The 10,582-nt window shown below is 47.4% G+C and overlaps 1 long non-coding RNA gene across 3 annotated transcripts in view; it reads left to right on the top strand.

Annotated features, from left to right (window-relative positions):
* Positions 1–242: 242 nt before the first annotated feature.
* Positions 243–10,582, top strand: part of LOC134548693 (uncharacterized) — a 29,069-nt gene continuing 18,729 nt past the window's right edge. Inside the window, exons 1-2 of one of the 3 annotated variants that reach the window (XR_010079871.1) lie at positions 243–566; positions 7,282–7,383. This is a non-coding gene — a long non-coding RNA (uncharacterized LOC134548693). The remainder of the gene's footprint in view (positions 567–7,281; positions 7,384–10,582) is intronic. The other 2 variants (XR_010079870.1, XR_010079869.1) reach the window with 2 other exon arrangements.

Below are 10,582 nucleotides of genomic sequence, written 5' to 3'. Positions count from 1 at the left end.
TGCAAAGGCCAGCGCAGAGATGGTTTTGTAAAAATCTTACCAAACACGAATTGAAAGCAGTGGAAGTGATTTGCAGACTTCTGTTCTTCATTTTTCACTTTTTGTGGTTTAGCTCCAGCTGGCGAATAAGCCCAAATGGAGCCCCACATCCCCCACTGTGGTGAAAATTAACTCTACCCCAGCCAAAACCAGCACACCACCTCACCTGGCACGTGGTGCAAGGATCAAAGACCTGTGACACATCCCAGCCATTCCTGGAACCAGGCTTCAAAGGAGATCAGTCTTGGTCCTTCAAAGCCTGAAACCAGAGGGATATTTGATCAGAGCTCTATTCTGCCAAGATCCAGAAGGAGGCAGGTGGATGCTTTGGCGCTCTTGCAGATGAGGGGGAACATTGTGGGTTTGTGCTTCCCACAGAGGCCAGCGAGACCTCTGGAGATGTTGCTGTAATTCCCCCAAATGGCTTTGGCAGACAAGTGGTCCAATGATTTAAAAGGAGGGGCCTCACAGAAATGAGGCAGGATTCCATCCCTGGGGGCAGCCTGAATGTGGCAAAGAATGGAGAGGTAAGTGGGGAAGTGTGGGTTAGGCTGGTGGCTTTGGAGGAGAGCAGAGGCACAGCGTGGACTTGGCTGTGTTTGCACACACCAGGGAAGGATCTGTATCAGCATTTAAACAGGAATTGCTGCTCTGACAGGACACTACCACATTGACTGTGGAGGAGTGAGCCTGCATACTGTAACAGGCTTGGAAGGTTCATTCCCAGTCTTGCAGATGTGGGACTGTTGACACAAACCTAGAATTGGTACCTCTTTTGGAAAATTACCATTATGAGAAGACTCATTAGGGATAATACTCTCATTTCCTTTCTGGCAGCAAGTCTGCCAACTAAAATAGACAGTAGGATGCTTTTCAGTGATAGGGAAAGATATATCCCAGCATTTTAATTTAAAAGGATAAAATATTTTTCTTTCTTTAGAGCAACTCAAGTAATTTATCTGCATTGTGGCTTTAGCATAGACAGGATTTTAGTTATTACGTTTCCACAGGACAGCCCTAGGTCTTGGTGGGAGTCTCCCAGTGGGCAGGCTGAAGGTTTTGTTTCTGCTTTGAGCTGTGCCCTGCTGGAATCCCCAGGTTTTTGGGTCTGGTTACTAACCCTGAGGTGCCTTACAAAGGCTTGTAAATGTTCAGTAACCCTGAGGTGAGAATCACGAGTCTAGGCCAAGTTTAAGAAATCTCTCTGGTTCTTAGAGAGGTACCTGGTGTCAAGCCAGGCTGAAGGTTCACAGCTTTCTGTCTGAGGGATGGGCCAAGTCCCAGAGCCCACTGCCTGTGCTTTGTGCAGCTTTGGGTGCTGCAGCTCATCTGAAAATGAGGATGTTTCCTTCTCCATGGTGTAACCCAGCTTTGCCAGTGGGTTTTTGGAGAGACTTTAGAGGACTAAAGCTTCCCTTGGCCAGCAATCCCTTGTGCCTGGCTGGGGCCCAGGACAATCCTTTTCTTGTCCCAGTTAGAAAATCGCCTTGCCCTGAGGGCAGAGATGTTTCCATTGCTCTCCTCACAGTGCCTGCCCTGAGAGCCCACATAACGAGATAACATTGTGTTCACATTAAAAAATGCCCCTAATTCCTGGTACTGCAAATCTGTGACAACTCACCAGCCAGCTGTGTGCTCTTTGGGAAAGAAAAACAGCGCTGACCCTGCCTCGGGGGCACCAGCCCAGCTCCTGTCACCAGCCCCTGGGAGCTGGGAGCAGATGCTGCTTCTTGAACTGCACATTCCAGCACGTTCCCATCCCTGCCCATCCAGGTTTGGCACTGCAGAGCCCTGCCAGGTCATCCACAGGTGTTTCTGCCTGCTGAATGCCACCTCCTTCTTCAGAAGGGTGCAGGGCACGGCCACGGGTCAGTGCTGAGCAAACCACGTTGCTGTCACTCTGTGTTTGCCACGGGTCACTTGGTGCAGGTGTTCATGGGCACAAACATCACGTGGGAGAGCCCAGAGACTCCTCTGGCTCAGGGTCATGGGCAAGGTCAGCTCGGTGGAGGTCAGTGAGTTTAGGCAGAGTAAAATCAGGGCTTGTCTTTCCTCTGAAGAAGGGCAGAAGTTAGAGCCAGGCAATTTTTGGAGAAGCCAGGCAGCCCCTGATCTGTGTTCTCTTGCTCCCACTCTGCTGGGTGACAGAGTTTGGCTGGGGCAACCTGGAAAAAAAATATTTCCAGTTTAAAAGCACCTGTGCTCAGAAATAGTCAGGTGTCTTATTCCCCACCGAAATCAGGGCAGGCAAAAAATGTGCATTTGGGGTTTCTAAGTGAAATGCTGGGCACCTCAACCCACCCTAAGCACGTGTGTGACTTCAGGTGGAGGCTGGCAGCTCCCAGTAGCCACCCAAGGGTGGGCCACCCTCTGCTGTGGACATCTGCCATGTGGCTGAGACAAAACTTTCCAAGTGACATTTGGGCAGATAGAGGTAAAAGTCCTTAGGATTTGAAAAGAGAGAGAGATTCTTTTTGTGTCCCTGCCCACTATCCTCTGCCTTGTTTAGAGAAGGTGTTTGAAACAAATGGAGGTTCCTGCTTTGTTTCAAGTGTCTGACACATCCCATCCTCTCTCCTCCTCCCCTGAGAGCTCTGCTGGCCCTCCTGCACTGTGCTGTGGCCTCCTTCCCAGCTGCACTTTTGACTGGGGCCACAACTTGCTGGAAGCCTTTCTAAGGATTCCCATGAAGAATAAATCAAAACAACAGAATCAGACCAAAAATTAATTGTTTTTCCATCTGTTGAAAGTAAAAAAAAAACCTCCCCAGCACCCTCTTTCATTAATCAGTCTGTTTTCTATCTGCTTTTGACCCTCACCTGCTTTATTTAACAATAAAACACAGGCAAGTGTTTTGATTATCTATTGTTGAGAAACTATTAATTCAAGGAAATGTTTGGAGTGGAAGGAAATTTCAGTCAAGGAGGATTTAACCTTGGAGCAGTCCTGGGAGCAGTGGGAGTGTCTGCAGGGCTGGCAGTGTGGGATGTGGTGGCCGTGACACCCTGGTCCAGCACACCCCAGGAGACAGCAGGAAGGGAAGGAGTTGTCCATGAAATCCCCAGTTATTCCTGCTCTCCACAGAGCCAGGAACTCCGTGGAAAAAGGTCCCTTCCTAGCTGATTTGGAGTTGTTGCTCTGGTCCAAAAGAGAACAGGGAGACAAGTGAGTGACCTGCTGCTCCAAACCTTTATACAGGGTGGGAGCATTTTCTGATTTACACAAGTGCTGTTTTTCCCCAGGGGGTGTCTGAAAGCAGCCAGTCCCTCAGACTTTCTCTGCTGATAAATGGTGCAATCCATGTGCAGATCCAGATGGCAAACACTGCAGTGCAAGGTAGGCTCCACATCCAGGGTTTGGTCCACCTCATCAGTACTGGAATCACAGAGGCCATTTGGGCAGCTGAGTCAGATGTCCCCACCATCATCAGTGGTCAGAAATACCTAAACCACACAACAGGACCACCTTCAAGAGCCATTTCTGTGTCTTGAGATAGACCCTTTCCTCCCCAAACCCAGAGTCCTACATCTGTAACCCCTGGGGTGACAACAGGCAGACAGGAGATATCCTCGAGTGCTTTCTCAACTCATAGCCCAGCTTAGTTGGAATAAAATAATAACAGTAATAGTAAAAAGCAATGGCAGTAGCAATAGTAATAGCAATAGTAACAGTATAAATAACTGTATAAACAACAGCAAATGAAATGTAATGGAGATGACAGGGAAAAATCAAATTCTTTGTCCTCAGAAGCGCAGTTTCCACCTACATCAATCTAAAGCCTTGCTTCTGGAAAACTTCTGTAGTGCCTCTCTTACTTCAGCACTCCACTGCCAAAAGGAGCCAAGTAGGAAAAGAGAGAAGGCAAAGCAGGAGCTGATGTGACAGCAGAGACTGAAGTGATTTTAATTTGCCCAGACAGCCCTGACATCCCTGCCTGCCCAAAGGATGCTCCTGCTAATGGGGTGGGTGGCAGGTCCTGAACCCAGGCCCTCAGCCAGGGAAGCTGCACACAAACCTCCCCTGGGAGAGGCTCCACATCCATCCCAGGGCATGGACCACTCACCCGTGGGGCTGGACAGCTCAGAGAGGAGGAGAGGAGAGGAGGAATGAGGGAAGGGAGGGCTCAAGGTGCTCCCAGGCTGGAGGAGGCTGAGGAACAACCTTTGTGCCATGGTGACCTGTGCAGGCTGAGGCTGGTGGAACGTCCCAGTACTGCCAGAGCAGAGCAGGACTGAACTCCACATGCTGGAAACTCCTGCAAGATCTCTGTGGTGCAGGTCAGGGTTTTAAGGAGGTAAATAGCAGTGTCTGTGGGGCCCATGAGGAACACAGACCGCAGATGCCAAAACTCCCAGCCTTATTCTGCCACTGGCCCTGTTGCTCTCTGTGCTTTGCTCAGCACCAGGGGCAGGAGGAGACAGGGACAGGGCCCCTCTGTTTCTCTGGAAACATCACTCTTGAGCACAGCCATAGAGCAAAATCACAGAACCAGTGAGGCTGGAAAAGGCCTCTGAGACAGAGTCCAACCTTTGACTGAGCACCTCCTTACCAACTCTCAGGGTTATTGTTTCCCTGAGATTCTCCTTGAGGTTGATGTTCCCCAAGGTAATAAGGGTCTCCCAAGGTTGCTGTTCCCTGGGAGTTTCCTCTGGGTTGCTGTTCCCAGAGGTAATAAGGTTTCAGTCTTCTCTTTGCCCTAAGTGTTACACACCAGAGGTAGAGATGACAAGCTGAGTCCGCCAGTGCACATTTCCAAGGTTGTTTATTCTTCATTATCTCAGTCCTTTTTCAGCTCTGCCAGGCCTCCCTGGCAGGGAACCTTATCTTAGTTCTTTCTCAGCTCTGCCAGGCACTTCCCTGGCAGGGTACCTTATCTCAGTTCTTTCTCAGCTCTGTGAGGCATCCCCAGCAGAGCAGGACGCGCGGGGGACTGGGCGGATCAGAGAGCCCCGTGCCTTATGTACAGTACCCTTGACCCAACCACCGTCCAAAATGTACTTTTTATTTACAAAATTGTACCAATACCTACTACCTATGCTAACATGTCAGTTCTGCTCTAAGCCAATCTCTAAAACCCAACTCAGCACAAAATGGGGGATGAGAGCAAGAACAAGGAGAACAGGGGCCACTCCCTAATTCCTCCATCCTGTCTCTTCAGCCCCATATGCTAAGAATCCTAATTTCTATATTTATATTCTATAATAAACCATCCACTACTTATTTTAAATTCTTAGGATTTGTGATTCTTCCTGCATGTGAGTGTTCACTCCCATGGACAGGAATCAGAGTCAGTGTCCTCCTGGGATCTGTGTGGGTCTAACTGACCCCCCTGTACAGATCCCAGACCCCCCTGTACAGATCCCAGACCCCCCTGTCTGGTCTCCAAACCCTCCAGGGTGGCCAGAGGGATGTTCTAGACTCCAACAATCAACCAGACCATGGCACTGAATGCCACATCCTGTCATTCCTTGAACACAAAGATGTTCAGGCCGAGTTGAGGGACAGGTACCCTCTGTTCAAAGGCTTTCAGAAAAAACAAATGCCACGGCCTTCCTCCTAGCCCATATTACATGCTCAGGTTCCCTCCTTTCCTCCCTTCAGCTATATTTAGTCTGAGCAGCAGACATGGAAAGACACTCCAGACAAATCCTTGTGCAATCCACAAATCTCTACCTGGGCTGATTGCTCAAGTTGCCTTATTAGCATCACACCTGCTTTAAGCACCAAGGCTACCAAATTAGATGGAAAAAACATGCAAATGCTGTGTAGCTCTCTGGCAAATTAGCATGCTTCCTGCACAGAGGTGGAGATTGCTTGGAGGGGGGAGAAGTAATGTCGGGTTTTGGTTAATTATCAAAGCAATTATATCAAATTAGGGAAGGGATGACTTAAAAAAAAAAAAGGCACAAGTATCAACGCTGTCATATTGACTGGCTGCTGTGAGGGTGGCACAAAGAGCAGCTCCTCTGTAGGGCCACAGGTATCCATGAGAAGGCTTTGCTATCTAATTACAATTTTTAAAATTGTTATTTGATTGAAAATTCCCAAGACTTCTTGGGGGGGAGGGGTTTTTTTTTGTTTGTTTGTTTTTTTGTTTTTTTTTTTCCTCTCTCTCTTTAAGACAAAGTCACAATTTTTTCAGAAGGAGCCCAAGGAGGGGAAAGGAAACAGCAACTTTTGAGCAGTTGCCATATCAGCAAAACGCACTTGCTGCAGCAGTGGGGATCTCCTGCTCCTCTTTCCCAAACAAATGGCTCAGCCATCCCCACTGGCTGTCCCACTCCTCTGGGAGCAACAACCTTCAGCTCTTCTGTTTCCTGGAGCATCTCTGCTCTGTCCTCAGTGGCCCCTAAATCTATGGGTCCATTTTCTCCTCGTGTCTGCACTGTCAAAGGACTGAAAGCTTTGATACCTTTCCTCTCAGAAAGCCACAGCAGTTACCTCAAACCATCTGATATCTTTTTAAAATAAGTGCAGACGTGTAGTTCTGCTAGAAACCAAGAGCTGGAGGGTCCTGGCAGTGTGCTGTGTTATTTTTGGGGCATCCCAGTGAGCTCCTGTCTGGGAAGTGGCTGTGCTGCCTTGTCCTGTGTCCTCCTCACAGTTCCTGCTGCAGTGCCAGGGATGGACCCTCCTGCCCAGTCCACCAGGAATGGAAGTATTATAAATACATATTATAAAGTTGGCTTTTCACAAATATTAAGATCAATGTATAATGTTAAAATAACTCTGCTGTAGGAATACAGACTTTATGTTTTTACTTAGACATGGTGGTGGAATAACTGATATATAGTTATGCTTGCAAGTGAAATGTTGGAATAGCTGATATACAGTTATGCTTGCAATTGAACTGCTTGGTTGGGATAACATCCAGTAAATATATGATAAAGACCCCTGTTATTGATACGCCAATTATCAGCACCTGCCACCTGAAAAAAGTATAGACCACAGCCCAAACTAGAGGTGATAATAAAACCTCAGCCAAGAAACACCCATGCTCTAAAAAGGCGGGCCCAAGGAAGGGCCAACAGTTCTTAGAAAAATATGAATATGCATATTAATCTATGAATATACAACAGGTTGATGCAATAGAAAAGGTATTGAAGGAATTTCTCCAAGATAGTAGAGGTGGCTGAATGCCAAGCACCCGGTCATTTAACCCTTTGCTTTATTTCTGTCTCCTATTGTCTTTTTATTAAATTTTTTAAATTTTACCAAAAAAGTGAACCTTGTTTTTCACAGGAGGATGAGTGTGCAAGAAGCAACCAGCATCATCCCTGGAAGAAACACTCCCTGAGTACACAGACCATGAGAAATACACGTGTGTGACACCTGGGACCACAGGTAAGGACCTGCTCTCTGCAAGAAAAGGTTTGTCCTCTGGAACTGGACAGCAGGGCCAAAAGAGCTGCCTACTCTGAGGTTTTTATCTTCTGTTCTTCTGTGTTACAGCCAGGATTAAAGCACAGGAGACACAGGTTTTGTGTTTGGAATCAGTGTTTATTAATTCTTATGTGAAGCACAGTCCCACAAGTTGTGAGCTCCAGCCAACAAGGCAGAAAATGGCTCTAACTCTTTCCATGGTCTTTTAAGTGCTGATTACCCAATGATGAGATGACACCTGTATTATTTGTGCTTTTAACCCAATAATTGACCACCCGAGGTACACAATGCAGACCTCTTCACCCAATTAGAAAAAAAACCCCAAAACCATGAAGCAGAAGGGGAAATAACAACTTAGCCTACTCCCTAAATCCTCCATATTGCTTCATATATATTACTATATACTAAAGCCTTAAACTCTAAGTTTTACACCCTGTGATATCACACACTTCTATTCAAACTACACACCCACCATCCCAGTGCTGTCACTCGATTTTGGAAGTCTGTTCCATGGCCTCAGGTCAAATGCAGTCCTTGCTTGAGGGTCAGTATCTTTTAGCACAGAAAGCCTGAAATCCTCAGCTTCCAGAATTCCAACAGCCCACTTTGGAAGTGCTGGCCGGTGTGCTGCCTTTGTTCATCTGGGATGAAGTGGTCTGACTCCTGTCATGGGTGATGCTGAAGGCAGCTGTCTGAAAACGCTCCCCTTCCTTTGGGATGGCACCAATTTTCATGCCTGCTTGCTGGAGTCTGAAAAGCTTGTTTGCAGTCGGGTTTGCTTACAAAGCTCAATTAGCACTTTGCACGCATTTGATCGGGTGCTAATTTAACTCAGGGGACGATTTACCCTCCGAAACATATGCTAATAGTTCTCTTCAAGAAAAAAAAAAGAAAGAAAAAACAGAAAGAAGGGGGGGATGGGGGAGGAGAAAGGGATGACGAGACAGGATAGAGAGAAAGCAGCAAATAAGTTATTTTTAACTGGATCAAAATGATGACATTCCTTTTCCAACGCATCCCTGGCTGAGTCATGCAAACCCCAATGTGAGGATGTGCAGCAAGGACAGCAACAAGCTCGGAGAAAGCAGGGCTGGAGGAGCACCCAGGGGTCTGCACCATCCCTGGGCAGCTGCCCTGCCCTGGCAGAGTCCTGCCATTCCCAAACCCCTCCTTTCCCACTGCTCCTCTCTCCATGGCTTGCCCATGGCACAGGCTCCTGGGGCAGGTGCTCCTCAGCATCACCCGACCCCAAAATATAAGATTTATATCTATTCCTTCTAACTGAGGGGATTCAATGGATGTACAAACTGTTGCACAGGGTCAATCATATGTCCTTAATCTGGACAAGTGGGGCATAAAAGCATCTCTTACACCAGCTTTGCCAGGGAGGTGTTGTAACAGCACCACAACCTCACCCTCTTCTCAAATGTCTTTTTTAAAAATTAGGTTTTTTTTAAAAAAAGCTCTGATCAAGGGTCAGCAATTAGCTGTTGAATCTCTGGTACCCACCTAGCACATGGAGAGGTTTATTTCTCACAGGTCTGCTGTATCTGGGAAAATAAAATGTGGTTGAAAAAAAAAGGGTTCTTGGAAGCCCCCAAAATCTGAGGAGTGTGAACATCACTGGTCACTTCCAAGAGCTTCTGTAACTCACATTGCCCAGCACAGCTGAGCCCTGGATTTGTAGAAACTTCATAAAAGAGTCAAGGTCTTTTTTTCCACCCTCATTTTGTATGTCTCAGGCAGCAGCAATTCCATCACTGCCTCAGATTGTTATTCAACAGCTGAAAAATTTCCCTGCCAGAGATATTCCCCAGTCCAACGACACATTTCACATCACCTTTTGTTTTGTGCAGGATTTAAAAAGAAAGTTTATGAGCATGGAGGCTGAGCCTGGCAGATCCATGCCATTCTCCCCTCTGTGATGCCACCCTTCAGAAACTCTCCTTCACCCTGGAGAAAGCAACCAATTTACTCTGGGCAGGGGAGGAGGGGGTGGTTTAATAAAAACTGCCAGGATATCACTGGAATACAGGATGAAAGGGCAACAGGACCTACATAACTCTCGCCAGAACAGCAAAAATTCTTTAATTCCTGTGGTCCAGGAACAGGTGGGATGCCAGCAATTATTTGCTCCTGCTCTTAATCTTAATGAGACAAAGAGAGAGCATCAGGCAGCACCCCAGCTCCTTGGTTTGTTAACATTAAAATCACTTTAGTCAAAGCTCCAATGGGCCTGTGTTTCTGCTGGGTTGTGGGCTGGCAAGATAAACTCAAGATTAGAATTTTTTTTTTCCTTCTTTTCATTTTAATTTGCTGTAGCTCAAGCATTGGTGGCTTTCCATGCAAACAGTCTTCTGGCCAGGACAGGTTTATCCAGAGGCACAGCCATGCAGAGTCTGAGATGCAGGGTGCTGCATCGGGCCCCTGCAGGTGGGGAGAGGCTGTGGAGGTGCAGGGAGCATCCCAGCATCTGTGAGTCCTGCTGGACAGCAGCAAGTGTGGTGGGGTGTGCTGGTTTGAAAGCAAAACCAGTGAGACTCCAAGTCAGAAATACAATTTAATAGAGAGAGAACAAACAACAAGAAAGATAAAAATAAATTAAAAATAAGACAAATGCAATAGCACAAAGGACCACTGACAGAGTCAGAATGCAAACCTGACACCCTGTTGGTCAGGGTGTTGGAGGCAGCCTGCAGTGAGTCCTCCCACAGTGACAGCTGTGGCTCTGTTGGAGCAGAGATGATCCTCAAGAAAGGGTCCAGTCATCCTCTGGGAATCCAGTGGGAACAGGCTCCCTTGGGGTTTGGGATTGCTGTTTTATCCCGGTGGAAAGGCTTTGGCTCCTCCCGCTGGGTGGAGCATCTCCCAATGGGATGAGGTGATGTTATCAGTCCTGTGAGAGCCTTCAATGGCCCATTCACAGGGGATGTCCCTGGGAGGAGGATGGGTGCAGGAAGAGATAAGGAGGCCCTGCCTTATCTGGAGTTATCAGGTGTCCCATTAACAGAAGGGATCTGCCCTCTTCCCCCCCTGGAGTTACAAGAGATAAGGAACAATATCTCCCAACCAGCTTCAACAGATGAAAACAGAATACACTTTTTTGGTACATTTTTCAACTTAGGACATGGGGCCAGGTCACCTCTGCCTGGGTGAAGCC

Source organism: Prinia subflava, chromosome 3, assembly GCF_021018805.1.
Source record: "Prinia subflava isolate CZ2003 ecotype Zambia chromosome 3, Cam_Psub_1.2, whole genome shotgun sequence".
Lineage (NCBI taxonomy): Eukaryota > Metazoa > Chordata > Aves > Passeriformes > Cisticolidae > Prinia > Prinia subflava.
Note: the sequence above shows the minus strand (reverse complement) of the source record. Positions and strands in the feature narration are given on the sequence as shown.